Below are 17,222 nucleotides of genomic sequence, written 5' to 3'. Positions count from 1 at the left end.
GTAACTCTGCGGGAGAGAGGACTGTTTCTGATTCTTTCTTTTGTGGTGAGTTCTTCTTTCTAGTCATTTTGCTCAGTGCAGAGTGGCTAAAAACAAGTTGTACTGGAAAAAGGAGAAAAAAAAAGAGAGAAAAAAGAAAAAAAGAACAAACAAACAAAAACAAAATACAAAAAATAAGGAGTGGTATCCTTTGGTTCTATACACTGTAAATCCCTTGACTTCCCCTGGAGCTTCCCCTGCTGCTTGGTCAAGAACTTGCTCTTCCCCTGTCCTTCCAGATGTTCTTCTGGGGGAGGGGCCTGCTGGCTGATTCTCAGGTGTGTGCCCCTGGAGAAGCTGCCCCTCCTCCTGCCAGGTGCATGGCTCAGTGGGACCTGTTTATCCTGTGAGGCCTCTGTTTCCTGGTGGCCCCACTGTGTTCCAGGGACAGAGTTACACCAGGAGGAACAACAGGACTGGCGCAGTCAGCCCACTTAGTAACTACTGCAGCTCCCAGTCCACACTGGCCTGGATGCTCCATGGGTGGGGGGCACTGATCTGTACAGCTGGAGGGTGCCCAGGATTCGGCTTTCCTGTTCTGGAGGCTCTAGCCATGGGCCTTAGCCTGGCTCCTCATAGGGGTCCCTCCCCCAATGGATATTTATTTATTTATTTATTTATCCATCTTCCTACCTTGTTAGAAATGCAAACTCTTCTCTTTGTAGCATTCCAGCTGTTCTCTCTTTAAATTTCAGGCTGAATTCATAGGTTTTCAGGGTGATTTGAAAGTTATCTAGATAAGTTGGTGGGGCCAGGTGACTTGGGGACCCTACCCTTCTGCCATTTTGCCCCGCCCTCGACTTATGTGTTTTTGGTGTCATATGGCTAGTGTACAGTTCCAGGAAGTGAAGTGAATCAGGCTATGTGCACTAAGGTTCTCACAGTAAGTGAATTAATGAATGAGTACACATTCCACCATCAGAAAGTACAGTTACAGTAGGAAAATTACATTAGTTTACTAAATACAATCAGATGCAATAGAAAAGTTAGAAAAGTATGCATTGTGAAATGGATTTTGACACTTACCCTTTCTGTACATGACCAGACTGAGTACAATCCAATACCATGGAGCTCCCAGGAGCTTCCACAGCTGGAGCTCCTCCCTGCCATTAGAGGCACAGCAAAAGACACAGAGTGACAGATGGTGTCTGTTGTTTCTGCAGCAGCAGGCTCAGGTGCATCCAATAGATTTTTCCTTTCTCTAATTTTTTTTCTTTGTTAACTTTATTATGTTTGAGATTCAAAGAGATGAAAACGATAAATTTAGTAAAGGCATAGTTGATACATCATTGCTCAGTTTGTCTTTCAGTCCATGTACCTCTTTATCAAAAGCACCAAATAACAATCTTACCATAACATCATTAAGCAGAAGTTACAAGATTATGCAACTAGTCAGAAAGTGTAGCTGGGCTTAGAATGTATGTTTGGCTTTTAGAATCTGTGGTCTCAATTGTTTTACACTATGAATGCTAGCAATAGCACCTACCGTAAGAGGAAGTAACTTGAAGGGGGGGAGGAGGGAAGAGGCAAAAGGACTCCCTGTCTCCCCCATTCTACTGAAACCCATTAGAGTCTCCCTCACTTAATCAGCAAGAGTTTATAGTTTAAAGCCTATGGATTGGAAGAATTTAGATAAGCCACTCACAATAGCAGCACAGTCTGTGGATTTTGGAAGCTGAGAATCATGGCTAATCATACAGCGAGTCCTAGAAAATTGGCTGCTTCAAATGGAAGTAGGTAATGGTTTTATATGTAATTAGCAAGGAAACATTTAGTGGAGTTTTAGGGACTGCAGTTAAACCAATCACTAGAATCCAGGAAATTATGAGTTTCTCAGGTTTTACATACGGGTCAGGTGAGTGGGAGTAGCCAGCAATTCTCAGCCCACATGCTTAATGGTTTTTGTTTTAATTAACCTTCCTAATACAACAGAAAAAAATAGCCCATTTATTTCAGAGATTTCTAAGGTTTCTTGGAGAGAGGACTATAATATGGATACTCTCTATAACATGTAGACTCCACTCTACTAATTAGGGGGGAATCCATGAAAGTTTGCAGGAAATATTGTGCTCGATAGTCATAACAACTATTATGTATTCAGTGAGAACTTGGTGAAAGATCCTGTGCTGGGGGCTATAAAAAAGATGACACAGAAAATCTTGGTGACCTTAAGAGAGATTTAAATTTACTGGAGAGGCTACGATGTGTGTAAAAATAACTGTGATGCAAAGCATTTAAATTGGTAAATTAAATTACCATTATAGCCAGAATAAATATTTTTAGCAATAAGGGGGGAAAAAAGCTAGTGAAATGAAAATTCAATTGTTCAAGTTTAGAGAAACAAAACTGATTATTAAGGCATTTCAGCAACATTATGATTAGGAGGATGATTCAGTTTTGCACCAAGACCACTATGACCTTACAGAAATTAAAACTCAGTCTCCTCACAAGACAGAAACTATCAGATCAGATGAGAAATGAGCAATTATCAGTCTATGCCCACTCTCTGACAACTCTACTGTTTACATTTAAAAGCTCATCCTCTAATGCAGTGCAGGAGCATTTTGTTAGACAATAATGCTTGGAGGTATTCAAAAGCACTTGCTATTTAAAAAAAAAAAAAAAAAGTTGTGCCTTGGGAGACAGGCATCAAACTGGAAATCATGGATACAGATGTCTATTGTTTGAAAACCTACTTATTAGTAAAGGGTAAAAACAAGGGCTATTTGTGATATAGTGTCTTTGGTGGACAATTAATAACCCTCTAATATTTGTTTCCTTTACTACATAGATTGTGCTCATGAGTATGTATATATGTGTGTTTGTATTGTTAAAAAATGATTAAAGAAGAAAATGTAATGATAGAAACTCAACTTTAACAGGCTGTCCTGCCTGAATAGACAGCATCCATTTGGAGAACTGAAAAATTGGGCAGAAGGCAGCTTTTGTAGGATGGAAAATGAACAAGGAGGAAAAAGAAGTAATCTGATTAGTGGGGGCCACACAGTCAATCTTGTTTTGGGTGAGTAGGAACAAAGAATTAAATACAGAACGCACAGCTGGCTTAGCGTTTTGGGATTGGCTGACTGGAAATGCCGTATTTCTGATCAAGGGGGCCTTTACAGGGCCACAGAAGTTATCTAAGTTTCAGTCTGCTGACATGGCACCCTGGGAATAAGTGCCTTCATCTGGGGCCTTGAAAGTTATTTCAACAGTATATATTATAGTAGCTTACTGTATGGTAAGCTGAAGGAATTTTAAGGAAACCTGAAGGAAATATGTCTAAAAATAATCAGTTCTATAAGTAGCAGAAGTCATTTCATCTTTTTGCACCTCTAAGAATACATAGTTTAAACATAGTTGTAATCTACAGAATGATTGAATATATAATTTGATCTCTGGCATTTTATTAGCGTCATATTGCTGCAAAACAGATTACCACACAGTGTTTTAAAACAACAAAAATGCATTATCTCACACCTTGTAGATGAGCTTTTGGGTTTCATGGGGCAGAAATCAAGGTTTGGGCAGTGCTATGTTTCTTTCTGGAGGCTGCAGAAATGAATCCGTTTCCAACCTTGTTCAAGATGTTGGCAGAAGTCTTCCATACAGTTTGAAGAGAGTCAGTTTTCTTACTATTTGTCAGCCAGGAGTCATTATCTTCTCATAGAAGCTACTCACATTTCTTGGTTCATGGCCCCTTTTCTCAGTCTTCAAGCTAGTAAGAGCTAGATGAGCCCTTCTCCCTTCTGATTCACCTCCGCTCTGCTTCTGCTGCAACCTCTCTGCTTCCAGCTGAGAAATTTCTTTGCTTTTCAGGGTCAAGTGATTAGATGGAGCCCCCATGGATCATCTAGGATGCTCTCTGTATTTTAAAGTTAGTTGATTAGTAACCTCCTACCATCGGCAAAGTCCCTTCGCAGCAGTATCTAGATTAGTGTTTGACTGAATAATAACCAGAGAATGGGAGACTTGTAGGAACCTTTTCTGTGATTTTACCCACCAAAGTCATTATTGTTTATCTGGTGATTTTAAAAACTAAATTTAAGGTACAATGTAAAGATCATCTCTTAGTTTATTGGACTGACAAATGAAGCAATTGAAAATTGAAAAACAAATAACTCCAACATGAACTGTTTATGAGTATCTTTTTTCCCATGAAGAATTAGTCATTCCTAAAATTTACCAGTATTTGAAAACCATGGTTTTGATAGTGAAATCCCATTTGGGCCTATGTACTTGTAAGAAAATAATATATTCTCCTGATTCTACTTCATGAAAATGGTATTTAGGCAAGCAAATATAAAGTCCTTCTTGTTCATTCCATTGTCTTGACTCACACATGCATCAACTTTAAAATTGTCCTGTTTGAGGAAGTCATGAAACTTCATATGTAACTTTCACTGTATTTACTAATTTCACCCAAATTCTTTATTCTAAACCTTGAAATGTGAAATGATTTGCCCAAGGTCAAATGACTGCTTGCTTAGATTTCACTTTTTATATTTACTTCTGTATCAAAATATTTATTGGTGTAGGTAACTTGTTACTAAACATAGAATATAATTTTCCCTTTGGTCAATTCACTGCTCTCAGCGTCCTTGGGTCAGTCTTATCATCTTTAAATGCTTTTTTTAAAAAAATTTTCTAATCTTTTCATCTTCTTTCCTTATTGTTACCTCTTTCTCTGGCTTGGATAATCTTCTAACTTACTGTGTAGGTGTTTTTTTCAGTCATCAAGGTTACTAAAAATGTTTAGCACTGGACCAGACTGAATTTGGCAGTGATCAATCAATAACTCCATGTGACTTTGTGACCAGTTATGTAATCTGCTAACGTGATATAATTGAACATTTTAATTTTGCTTTTCATGAGTTTAACAAGACCAAAATATATGAGTTTTGTTAATACAAGATTTTATCAAATGTTCTTTTGCCTCAACATTCTAAGCTTGTTTTTTTTTAATTAAAGATTTTTATTTATTTATTCATGAGAGATAGAGAGAGAGAAAGAGAGAGAGAGAGGCATGAGACATAGGCAGAAGGAGAAGCAGGCTCCATGCAAGGAGTCCAATGTGGGACTTGATCCCAGGACTCCAGGATCACACCCTGGGCCAAAGGCAGGCGCTAAACCGCTGAGCCACCCAGGGATCCCCTAAGCTTGTTCTTAAAAACTTTTACTGCAAAGTGATGCAGGAGCATTTTCATGTGGCTGTGCTTGTTATATTTATTGCATCTTTTAAATAAATAATTATGATTATAATCTTTCCAGTATTTTATCTTCTATGTAACACTTGCTTATTTTAGATATTACACATTTATATTGATTTAGATATTACACATTCAAATTGATTGTAATTTTTTAAACACCAAAAATCATGTTACTTCACATCCTTTTCTAGTTTATTCATCCATTTATCTGGTATTTACTGGGAAGCTACATTGTACTCCAAATGTTGGGGCCACATGATAAAGAAGATTTAAATCCTGCCTTCATGGCCTTTACTTTGTAGAGGGGAGATAAATAAGAAACAGAGTATTGGTTTCAGAGAGGTTAGGTGATGTGAATAAAAAAAAAACAGGATAAACAGTAAGAAAACACATGGGGCAAGTGTGTTCTGTTTTACCTGTGGTAGCTGGGAGGGGTTGGCAGGAGACCTGCATGGTACGGACACCTGAGCCAGGAAAGGTCTTTAAAAAAAAAAAAAATCATTTATTTATCTGACAGAGGGAGGGGGGCAGGCCGGGGAAGTGGCAGGGCAAGGGAGGAGCAGGGCTTGATCTTGGGTCCTAGGATGGTGACCTGGCCACCCAGGTGTCCCCAGGAAAGTTCTTTATGGGCAGACGTTTAGCAGGTGAGAATCCTGAAGTGAGAGAGATTGCAGGTGTGAAGCAACAAGCAGCCCGAGTTCCCAGAACAGGAAAACTGACAGAATGCTGAGATGAGCAGGCCCGGCCCTAAGATGTCAGGATTGGGTTAGAGTCAAAAATGAAGGTTAAAAGTTCTGTGTGTACAGATTTAACAGTTACATATCAAGCTATTCTCATGGCCCACCCAGCATCCCCACTTCACGATCTGGACATTAGAGGGGTGCCTTCTTGCTGCTCTGGCCAGCCTGGCATCCGCAGGCCCGAGAGCACCCATCTGTTGAAGCCGAGCAGGGGAGAAGCTGAGCATGCTCGCAGGAGTCCTGGTGCTGAGTGACCCCCCTCAGCTCACTGGAGAGTCTGACCTGTGCCAGCTCCCAGAGAGCTGAAGCAGGACGGGTTTTCCTCCCCATGCCTGATTTTGCTGACTTGTGATTTCCAGGCTGCTCTAAAAAGCCTTCAAAAAAAAAAAAAAAAAAAAAAATTACTCCACTGCAGAGAGGGCAGCCAGGCCACGTGGGGAGTCTGACCTCTGGGATAACTTGGGAGAACTCCAACTTTATTTATTTATTTATTTATTTATTTATTTATTTATTTAGAACTCCAACTTTAAACAAAGGTAGGCTTTAATTTTTTCTCAGTTGTACATCCTCCCTTGCCATGTTCTCTCTTCTAATTCCTGCTTAATAGTTACTCAATTTAAAAAAAAAAAAGCGTTTTAAAGATATTACAAAAGAGACCTTCTGTTTGATATTCGTGAAATACATCACTTGCTGATGTGTGAGGGCGCCAAGAGCAGGACTCCAGATGAGACTACCGGGTTGCCAGGGCCTACCTTGCAAGGGTTTTAAAGCTGCTTAGGAAACCAATTGATATTTATCTCCACGAGCTGGGAAGTGTTTTGGAGGGTTGAATCTGGACTTATATTGAAAGTGTATTAATAGAGCTCCTCCAGCCAAATGTTTTTTTTTTTCATTACAAGTTGGCATATTGCATGTTTTCTCTCTAGCAATCTTGACTTTATTCCTGGTGAGTTGTTGCATTGTATCTTCCATGATTATAGGCTCTGAATTCTTCTAAGGTGGGACTTCATCTTTGGGAATACTGGGGCACCTCTTATGACATTTTATACATTTGTTGATATGTATTTCTAAAACTTAATAGCAGTATCAAACTTGCACAAATGTTAAAAATATAATACAAATAAAACCTTTTTTTTCCTCCAGCCATTTGAGAATAGGTTGTCAAAATCAATTGCCACCAATTCCCAATACTTCCTATTCTACAAATAAGAATATCATCTCCTATAATCACAAATTGCCATCACAGGAAATTACCATTAACATAGTACCACGTTTAGTTCTTCCAGAGAAGGAACATGAAATTGAGACCATGGAGAAGTTGTGGTTGTTTGTAAGGATAAAGATCATTAATCCCCACTGGAGCGAGTGGCTGAAGTATATGAGCAGATGAGACTGTTGGAGAAGAATTAATGAAACCAATAGGCCATAGTATGAAAAGGATTTTCTATACCTGTGTTGAAACCACTTATGATGAGTCATTCTAATAGACCTAAAATCATGAAGAAATCAAAAGAAATGATTTGGGGGTTAAGTAGTTTAAAGGGAATTTGTAGATTGGTTGGTAACATCACGTGATAACATGAGCTTCAAAATCGAATTTGCTGTTGTCAGGGAAAAATAAGAAATGTTGTAAAAGTCTGTGAAGGGCCATCGTGGAGAACAGTGTTATCTTCCCTCCCAGAAGCACTGGGCTGTGGGGGAGAAGACACGGCACTGCCTGACGGGGCCACAGGGAGGGCAAGGCCTTCCAAAGGGAGCCAGCATTGTCTTGAACAAAAAGTGCAAGTAGAAATGATTCTTTCGGGGATCCCTGGGTGGCTTGGCGCTTTGGCTGGCACCTGCGTTTGGCCCGGGGCCTGATCCTGGAGTCCCCAGGTCGAGTCCCGGGTCAGGCTCCCTGCATGGAGCCTGCTTCTCCCTCTGCCTGTGTCTCTGTCTCTGTGTCTGTCATGAATAAATAAATTTTTTAAAAAAATTACTGCAATCCCAATTATATATTTAATATTCCATTCATTATAGTTTACGCAAAACTTTCTGTATTTTGCGTTGGGAGGTTTTTAGGATATCTGATTGCTTCATTTTTGGAAGTTTACTGAACTTTCTGTAGATAAACAGAGAGAAGGGGGAGAGTGGAGAGGGAGGAGAGGAGAAGGAGACATAGTACCAAGGAATAAAACTAACTGCATTTTATTCAAAGCTCTTAAAATCACTAAAAATATTTTGGACATGAAATTACCCTTGATGGGTTTTTCTTACTTATCTTGAACTCCAGATAGTCAACTGGGTCCTACATTTTCTATCTCAAAAATAGTCTTTTGCTTTCCGGCTTTCACCTGCCACCACTGTAGCCTTAACCAGCATCATCGCCAACATCCTTCCTGCTCTTCCTGACTCCAGTTTACAATTTAAATTTATTCTACACATTTTAGCCAGCTTAATAAAAATTAATCAAATTATGTCACTTCTTAGACTTAAACCCTTTAACTACATCCCACTCTCCTCAGTATAAACTCTACCATGGAAGGTAAATTATTCCATGAAATGTCTGCCCACTTCTTCAATGTCATTCCTCTGTAGCCACCAACAATTCAGCTGCATGGACTTTCTGTCAGCTTTAATGTATTCCAGACTCTCAGTACTACAGAAATTGTCACATATTCTCTCTCTCTTTCTTTGTCCCTTTCTCTTTATATATATATAGATAGATGTATCTATAGGTCTATCTATATCTATCTATCTATCTATCTATCTATTTATCATCTATCTATCTATATCTGTCTCCATCCTATTCATGACTAATTTCTTTACATACTCCTGGGTACCTTCTTACAGTCCCATCCTTTGAAAGGCCTTTCCTTACTATTCCTCTCTTAAGTTGATACTCTACTATTCTCCATCTCTGCATGCAGTGTGTTGTATGCATAACCTGTGCCTCATACCCACATTTGTTACCTGATATTTCTTCTTATTGTCTATTTCCCTTAGAGGGGCAAGCTGGAAAAAGGCAGAATCCATGTGTGATTAATTAATGAATGCCTGGTGTTACATCATTAGGACTTAATAAATAGTTATTGGAAGATTGAGTGAATTCAGTTATCTCGGTAGGAGGTGATTAGGGAGTAAGAGAACATTTTGAAAATGAGCTAGTACTAGATGTGATGGAGGCAAGGAAAAAAAAACACTATGAAGGACTATTTGTTAAGACTTGGTTACTACTATAAATGGAGAAGAAACAAATATATATTCGTTTACCTAGTTACTAAATTTGTAACTACCCCTTCTTGACAATGTGTAAAGCGTATTAAGGAGTAAATTTTGGGCCTCTGTTAGTAGTCTCCGAAACTGCTAGGTTTTGAACCTAAAAAAAATATTTAACATACAGAAGTGAGTTTAAACGTCTAGCTCGGGATTTCTCCTTTTTGAGATTTGAAGTTGGAAGTCCAGAAATGGATAAAATTATTGCTATTAATCTGCATGAAGGATAAAATTTTATGGATAACTAATAGTCGTTAGCCAGGAGAATTCTTTAAGCAAATTGACTTAGGACAATGTATACATACATACATGTATATCTAGAAACATGGTGCATCAATCATGATTACTGATTTAAAACCTCAAAGGTGGGCTCTGGTAAACTTCAGAAGAAAATAAATTATTGCAGGGTTTTTGAGTGACTAGCAGAAAGGATTGGAAATCTGGAGAACCTGGCTTAGAAAATTGAAAAGAATTGAATGAGCCTAAGACCTTGAGAATTAGAGCCAGAGTCTCTTGAGCCTTAGACCAGAGTCACAGAGCAGGATGTCAGGCTGTCATCACTCTAAAGCCTCCACCTCTAATCCCCTGGGAACATCTCTTTTGTAAGATTTAGTGTCTCAAGCTGGTTCTTTTTTACAAGGCCTACTTGCTTCCCTCACCAAAGTGATAACATAAGTGTGCTTTCTTTGCAAACATAAAGTGTGTAGACACTGGTAATGTTCAAGTGACAATTGTTCATTGCACATGTTGTTTTTCTGCATTTTTGATTAGTAAAATTGTAATGACTAATTTAATTGTATTGGCACCAATCAGTCTCATGTGAGTGTGGAAATGGTGTAGCAGATATTTACTGGGTATGGTCACTCACCATTAAGTTTCTAAGACTGCAACTGTCAAGATACCAAATCCTTAGGCTTATATCGACCTCTCCTTATCGGCAACCAGAATGAAATATCTGAATCTTATACTTCACTTTTCTCAGTAAATATTGAGAGTAGTTACTCCATGCTTGATTCTAAAAACTCTCTAATTGGTGAAGGTCACTAGTTGATTATCCAGTCTTAATTACTAATTGTTCCTGGTATAGAAGAGCAAAGGCCCTATAGAAATAACAGCCTAAACTGGACACATGGGTCTAACTTTTGTGACAGCCAAATGGATAGGAAAGATTATAATGGCACCCAAGCATCTGTTAAAACTAACTGTATCAATGATCTGTGAACCAAGCCATGCTTTTGTGATAGACTATTATCCTTTCAGAGACATAATTATAGACTATAAGGTCAAACATTTACTTTTTTAAGAGAGCACCTATGTATAAAAATTATACATTGCCCCTATAATGTTTTAGGATATTATCAAGTAGAACCATATCCCCATCAAATATAAAAATAAATGGAACAGATAGGACTCAAAAGGCATTTACCATGTGTTACTTCTGTGTAGCATGAAAGAAGTTAAAATTTTCATGAGACTTGCAGTTTGCAAATATTCCTTCTTAATAAAGCATAACCATTATTTGTTTCAGGTCTGAATGAACCACATAATAGGCATAAATCAGATAAATGCTCTTTTACCCTGGAGCCCTCTTTAGGGGATATCTATTGATGGAGATCTGTGACAATGGACACACTCCAGTAGCTCATGACTCTTAGCTGCTAAATATAGTAGGCAACAAAGATCAATGGAAAGATTAATGGTTTTAATTACCCCTATGTAACCAGTTGTGGGTAAAATTTTACTTGCTACTTTCACTTTGGGTAGCACACCACAGTCAACTTTCCAGTAAAGCTAATTTGACTTTCTGCTTGCTAAATTGCTCATTGACAATCCTGTAATGAGTCTCCTCTGTGTGTGACTGAATACTGAGCATGCTTCTGCTTTCTAAAAACAGGGAGAAAAGGCCATAAAACTGATGAATGACACACAAACTATTTCCTTGTGAAAAAATATTAGGAAATAAGACCATTTCCAGGCAATAGTTTCCCTGCTTGAGTCGTATAGAGCAACCAAAAGAGCACCAAATGAATGTTGTATTTATGGAGCTGCATGAACAATCCTAACAAATTTCGACAAACATCTTCTGAGGATACATGGAGTGACTGACAAATTACCTTTTTCTGACAAAAGGACAAAGACTGCTTTAGTCTATATGATTTGCTTATATGATTGATTATTGGAGAGAACTATATCATGACCCATGTACGTATTTGTAAGTGAACATATAAGAAAGGGGCTCTGAAAGTTTTCCATAATTCTTTCTGCATAATTCCTAGGTTAGCACTTATATACAAGAAATCAAGACCTTGCATCATAGTATCTGCTGCTTATCCAGGAAGAAGGTCTAGAACCATAGTCTAAACAATTTGCTTTTACTTTAGTTTTAGTTTAGGTGGTACAAAGGATGGATGTTATGGTTTTTAAAAAAGTAATCTTAAAATCATTCACCTTCCTACATTGATCTGATTGTATAATTTTTAGCTGTTGGGATGCCTGGGTGGCTCAGCAGTTGGGCGCCTGCCTTTGGCTCAGGTCGTGATCCCGGGATCCAGGATCAAGTCCCATGTTGGACTCTCTGTGAGGAGCCTGCTTCTCCCTCTGCCTGTCTCTGCCTCTCACTCTCTCTCTCTCTCTCTCTGTCTGTGTCTCTCATTAATAAATAAATAAACCTTTAAAAAATAATTTTTAGCTGTCCTCTTCTCAATTAATATTAATAGAATGTTCTTAATATAACACAAATCAGGTGGTCACAGTCAAATGTTAAGAAGCTGTTGAATACAAATGCTCAGGAATGTCTGTGCTGGGCATTCAGAGGGTCATTCAAGTTGAGAGTAATGAAAGGGGTAATAGGCACATGCATAGGTATGATATATAGTATTTTATAGTCCTAAAAGAAAATACATTTCATAGAGCAATTTATTTTTGAACTAAACTGTATTGGCTTATTTGCTCAATAAACCTGTCTACAACATGTGACACATGTGAAAACTGGCCACTCAGAGATTGTTCTTTATTTCTGAGGATAAGAAACAAGTATTATCATCTCTGAAAGCAAATGTTTATGTGGGGTTCAGTATCTAAGAGCTTACTGGAGTTCAGTTCTCATGAAGGGAAAGGGATTAGCTGGAAGAGAAAGTCAAATTGTAATACAAGCCCAATAAAACTCTATAAAACTGGTGAGGAGATTTGGAATAAGTATTTTGTCAGTTATTTGACCTTTCTACCTTGATTAGACTCTATCACCAAATGTCCGCTGCCTGGACAAGTACATGGTCTTTGGCTAGCTCTGTGGCAGAAGCAGACCTTAAAATACTTCACAGCTGAAGTATGGTTTCTTGGTTATCCTTTTTACAGTTGGGTAGCAAATCCTTCCTTGGATGAGAATGTAGGTATCACATTTCTTCATCACCGCCATCTCCATGTGCTGCCCAGAAGCACTTCTCCCTATGGATTCAGGGAATAGTCCCATCAGGATCCCAGGGGACTTTTTATCTTAAAAGAATGTAAAAGAGGGAAGTCAGTGGACAGAGTGGTTAGTCCTGGGACTGCTGTAGTTGGTTTTGTGGTCCTTCACTGCTTTGCATCCTCAATTCCTCCTACTCTTGGCTACCACCTCTGCCTGACTCAGTGGCTTACTTGCCAATATACCTGAGAGCCTCATCTCTGAGACGTCCAAACCCGTAGTCCCCATGCCTTTCTCAGGTTTGCTCTGTACCTGTTAGTTCAGAGTCACCATGGGCACGAGAACCAGAAACTGTTGACACGTATTCCTTCCAGCTCTCAGTGTATAAGAGCAGCCCTGCCTGAGGCTGGTAATCAAAGTCAACTCATCTGCAAAACTGATCCTTACTTTTTGTCTCTTGGTTTTTGGAAACAAAAAAGTGCCTACACAGCAGCAGTAAATTTATTGGAATGGTCACTTACTTAAGTGTCCCCTGGCAAAATTGTGCCTTTTTGGGGACCAGGACCTCTAACACCTGGGCCCAGAGCTGTGGGCACTGGAAGCATGAAGTCTCCTCAGAAGATGATGGGAGCAGTAAATGCAGCAACTCCTGTTTCACTGTTTGGATCTCCGAACCATATGGTCCTCCTGTTGGGAGACCAGCACCACTGAAAGGACTTTGAGTCAATGAGTATACAGCATTCCAGTGAAGAGAGTATCTCATAATCAGACTTTCGTCTTCATGATGGCTCTTCAGCTATGTTGTCAACAGGCCGTTTTTCCATCTCTCCACTTCTGTGCAGCATCTGTGTGTACACTATGTGATGTGATGGAGCCTGTGTTCACAGGCAGTCTCTAGGAGCTTCTTTTGCTGTTAAGTGGTTCCTTGGTCTCTTCGATGTTTTGGGACATTCTAGAACATTGGAACAAACATGCTATCAGCTTTTGTAAAATAGTATTGACTGAGGCTTCCATGCAGTAAAGACAAACCCTTACCTGGATTGCGTATTTATTTCTGTTACAGCAATACCTGGGCCTTCCAGGATGGGGGAGTCCGAGGTTGTCAGTTTATCATCATATGATGATTTGGTCTTAATACTACTGTTATTATTGATAAGAAATGGTGTATAAGTAATAGTAATTTATGTACTAAAAAGACTGCTAGGAGAGAAGTCAAAAGTATCATGTTTCAGTCCTTGTAGTATTAACAGAAGGAGGAATTGTAAATTCAGATTTGTTATGAATGCATGTTAATATTTATTGGAACCACAAAAAGAAAACTGAAGTATAAGTTTTCCAAAATGATCTTAAAAACTGAATAAAAAGAGAAAGTAAAATAGCACAGAAAAGGAGATAAAAGGGAACAATAACATGGGTAAAATGGAAAGCACAAGATGATGGAAATAAATGCAAATATAGAAGCTCTAATCTATGTAAATGGAATATTTTCATTTATACGATAAAAAGTGGCTAGACCAGATGAGAACACATAGATGTACAATGAAACTGTGCCATTTACAAAACACATAAAAACTTGGGTCAAAAAATATGAAAAGGAAAGAATAGCAGACAATGGTTCATAGAGATATTAAAAGAATGCCTATATAACTATTATAATATAAAATAGAATTTAAGGAACTATTAAGCAAAAAATATTCATTTCCTAAGAAATATGAACAATTTTTAACATAGGTATCCATGAAATACTTACAAAATCATGAATGAAATATGGAAATAGGCTTTTAATAGTGGAAGAAATCAGCAACACCACATATAGTGGAATTAGATTTTTTTAAAAATAGTTTATGCTGAATATATAAAGAAAACTATTGGAGAATACAGATTAGGAACAAACATGAAAAGAAACATATTAACATCTGTAAGGCCAAAATTGTAAATAAGTATTTTTAAGGGAAATATTTTATAAGATTTATTTAAAGAGGCAGAGAGCCAAAGAGAAGGGGGGGTCAGAGGGAGAGGGAGTGTCTTAAGCACTCTTAAGCCACCACTGCTCCATTGGGAGCAGAGCCATACACACTAGATGCCATGTCCCGAGATCATGCAGAGCTGAAACCAATAGTGGCTGCTCACCAACTGTGCCACCCAGGCGCCTCCTTGAGGAAAATGTTTTTAAATGACTAATCCAAATGCTTAAAAATTCAGAAAGCCTAAATGAGTTGCTTAAATAACTATGGAATTAAAAAAAAAATCTCCAAAATGATAACAATGAAAATATCACCTATCACAATTTTATGCTGTTAGGGAAACTTAAATGAGAAAAAAGTGACAATGACCCAAGCATTGAATTAAATAGGCACAGAAAGAGTCCTGAAATTATCCTGAAAGTTAATGAGATATAAAAGTATATAAAACAAAAAAACCCTACAAAACTAAGGTTGGTTCTGAAACTAATACAATTGAAAACCTTAAACATTTTATAAAGAAAATAAGACAAATGTCAGAAATAAGATTGAAAATTTGTCATAAATATATGTATATATGTATATATTTAGCAGAGATTATACAGTTAATAATTATTAAAAATTAGTTTAAATTTGAAATTTAGATTAAATTGAATTCTTTCTTAAAATATACTCAGCCCTTACTCAGAAAGAAATAGAAAATCTCAATAGAGATTTTACCATTTTACAATTTTAACCATTAAAACTATTGAACTGGCAGGTAAAAAAAATAATAATAATTATTCATGAGAGACACACAGAGAGAGGCAGAGACATAGGCAGAGGGAGAAGCAGACTCCATGCAGGGAGCCTGATGTGGGGCTCCACCCCGAGACTCCAAGATCACGCCCTGAGTGGAAGGCAGATGCTCAACCGCTGAGCCACCCAGGTGTCCAGGTAAAATATATTTTTATCCCCCAAAATAAATACCAGGCTCAGATAAAATGTGGTAGATGTAATTTCAAGCTTAATATGATTTTTTCTAAAAAATGGGGAAAAAGGAACTCTCCCAAATTTTGTGGCCAACATAGCCTTAATATCAAAACTGACAATGATAATATAAAACAGAAAAAAAATACAGATTAATCTCATGGAGTAGGTATGAAAACACATTTATAATAATACAAAGTAAAAATACAGCATGGATTAAAATGACAAAATAGTATGACCAAGTTGAGTTTATCCCTGCTAGTGCCAGACTAACTTAACTTTAAGAAAATCTATATTGTAACCATATTAATACATTAAATGAACAAAAGTGATCTTTTCAATATATGTAGTAAAAACATTAGATAAAATCTACTGTTCATCCATAAGTTCATAGCTAAACTAGAATGAAATTGATAAAGGTTAAATAATGGCTCTAACATAGAGCAAGCATCATACTTAATAATGAAGACTGAAAGGTTTATTTTTAGATAAATAACACCTGCTATCACTCTATTTATGGGGGGGAAGAGAAAGACCAATACCATATGATTTTACTCATATATAGAATTTAAAAAGCAAAACAAATGAACAAAGAAAAAAGACCCAAAAAGTAGACATTTAAATACGGAAGAGAAACAGGTGGTTGCCAGAGGCAATGTAGGTGAAGGGATGAGGGAAATTGATAAAGAGGATTATGAGGCACAAATGTCCAGTTAAAAAGTCAGTATAGCATAGGGGATAGAGTCAGTAAGATTATAAATATGTTTGGTGACAGATCATGGCTATACTTACTGTGAGCAGCACTGAACGATATTTACTATTGCTGAAGTATGTTATACACTTGAAATATAACTCTCTATTGTTTATCCCTCAATAAAAATAACTTTTAAAATTTGTGGTTTGGAAATTTGACTTGTGTTCACTGGAATGGCTCATCCCAGCTCTGCATGCCATTGGCTGGGCTTGATCATGCATTTGTAGAGAGCTGGTACTTGAGTTTCTCCTTTCGTGACTCTACGTGGGTTGGCTATTGATATGAATGAGGAAGTTAACTGTGCCTCATCACCCAGCCAAGGAGCCCAGGTTTGTTCATATGGTGGTACCCACAAGGTTCTAAGGAGACCATTTGCAGAGAGATCAGGCCTTATCATCCTATGATTTTGAAAGCTTCTCTGTGCTTCATGTTTTTTGTTTTTGTTTTTAAAGAATTTATTTATTTGAGAGAGTGAGTGCAAGCAGGGAGGGGAGAGAGAATCTGAAGCAGGGGCAGCCCGGGTGACTCAGCGGTTTAGCGCTGCCTTCAGTCCAGGGCGAGACCCTGGAGACCCGGGATCGAGTCCCACCTTGAGCTCCCTGCATGGAGCCTGCTTCTCCCTCTGCCTGTTTCTCCCTCTGCCTCTCTCTCTCTGTCTCTCATGAATAAATAAATAAGATCTTAAAAAAAAAAAAAAAAAGAATCTGAAGCAGAGTCCACACTGATCATGGAGCCTGAGGCAGGGGCTGGATCCCGTGACCATGAAATCATGACCTGAATGGGAACCAAGAGTTGGTTACTGAACCGACTGAGCCACCCAGGCACTCCCCACCTCCCCGCCTTTTTAATTTTCTTTTTTTTTTTTTTAATTTTTATTTATTTATGATAGTC

At 38.0% G+C, this 17,222-nt stretch overlaps 1 long non-coding RNA gene across 4 annotated transcripts in view; it reads left to right on the top strand.

The window, feature by feature from the left end:
• Positions 1-17,222, top strand: part of LOC144301713 (uncharacterized) — a 66,173-nt gene that overhangs the window by 35,184 nt on the left and 13,767 nt on the right. The window lies entirely within an intron of this gene.

Source organism: Canis aureus, chromosome 30 (assembly GCF_053574225.1).
Source record: "Canis aureus isolate CA01 chromosome 30, VMU_Caureus_v.1.0, whole genome shotgun sequence".
In the NCBI taxonomy this organism is placed as follows: domain Eukaryota; kingdom Metazoa; phylum Chordata; class Mammalia; order Carnivora; family Canidae; genus Canis; species Canis aureus.
The sequence above is the reverse complement of the archived record's forward strand: the minus strand, read 5'-3'. Positions and strand labels throughout refer to the sequence as shown.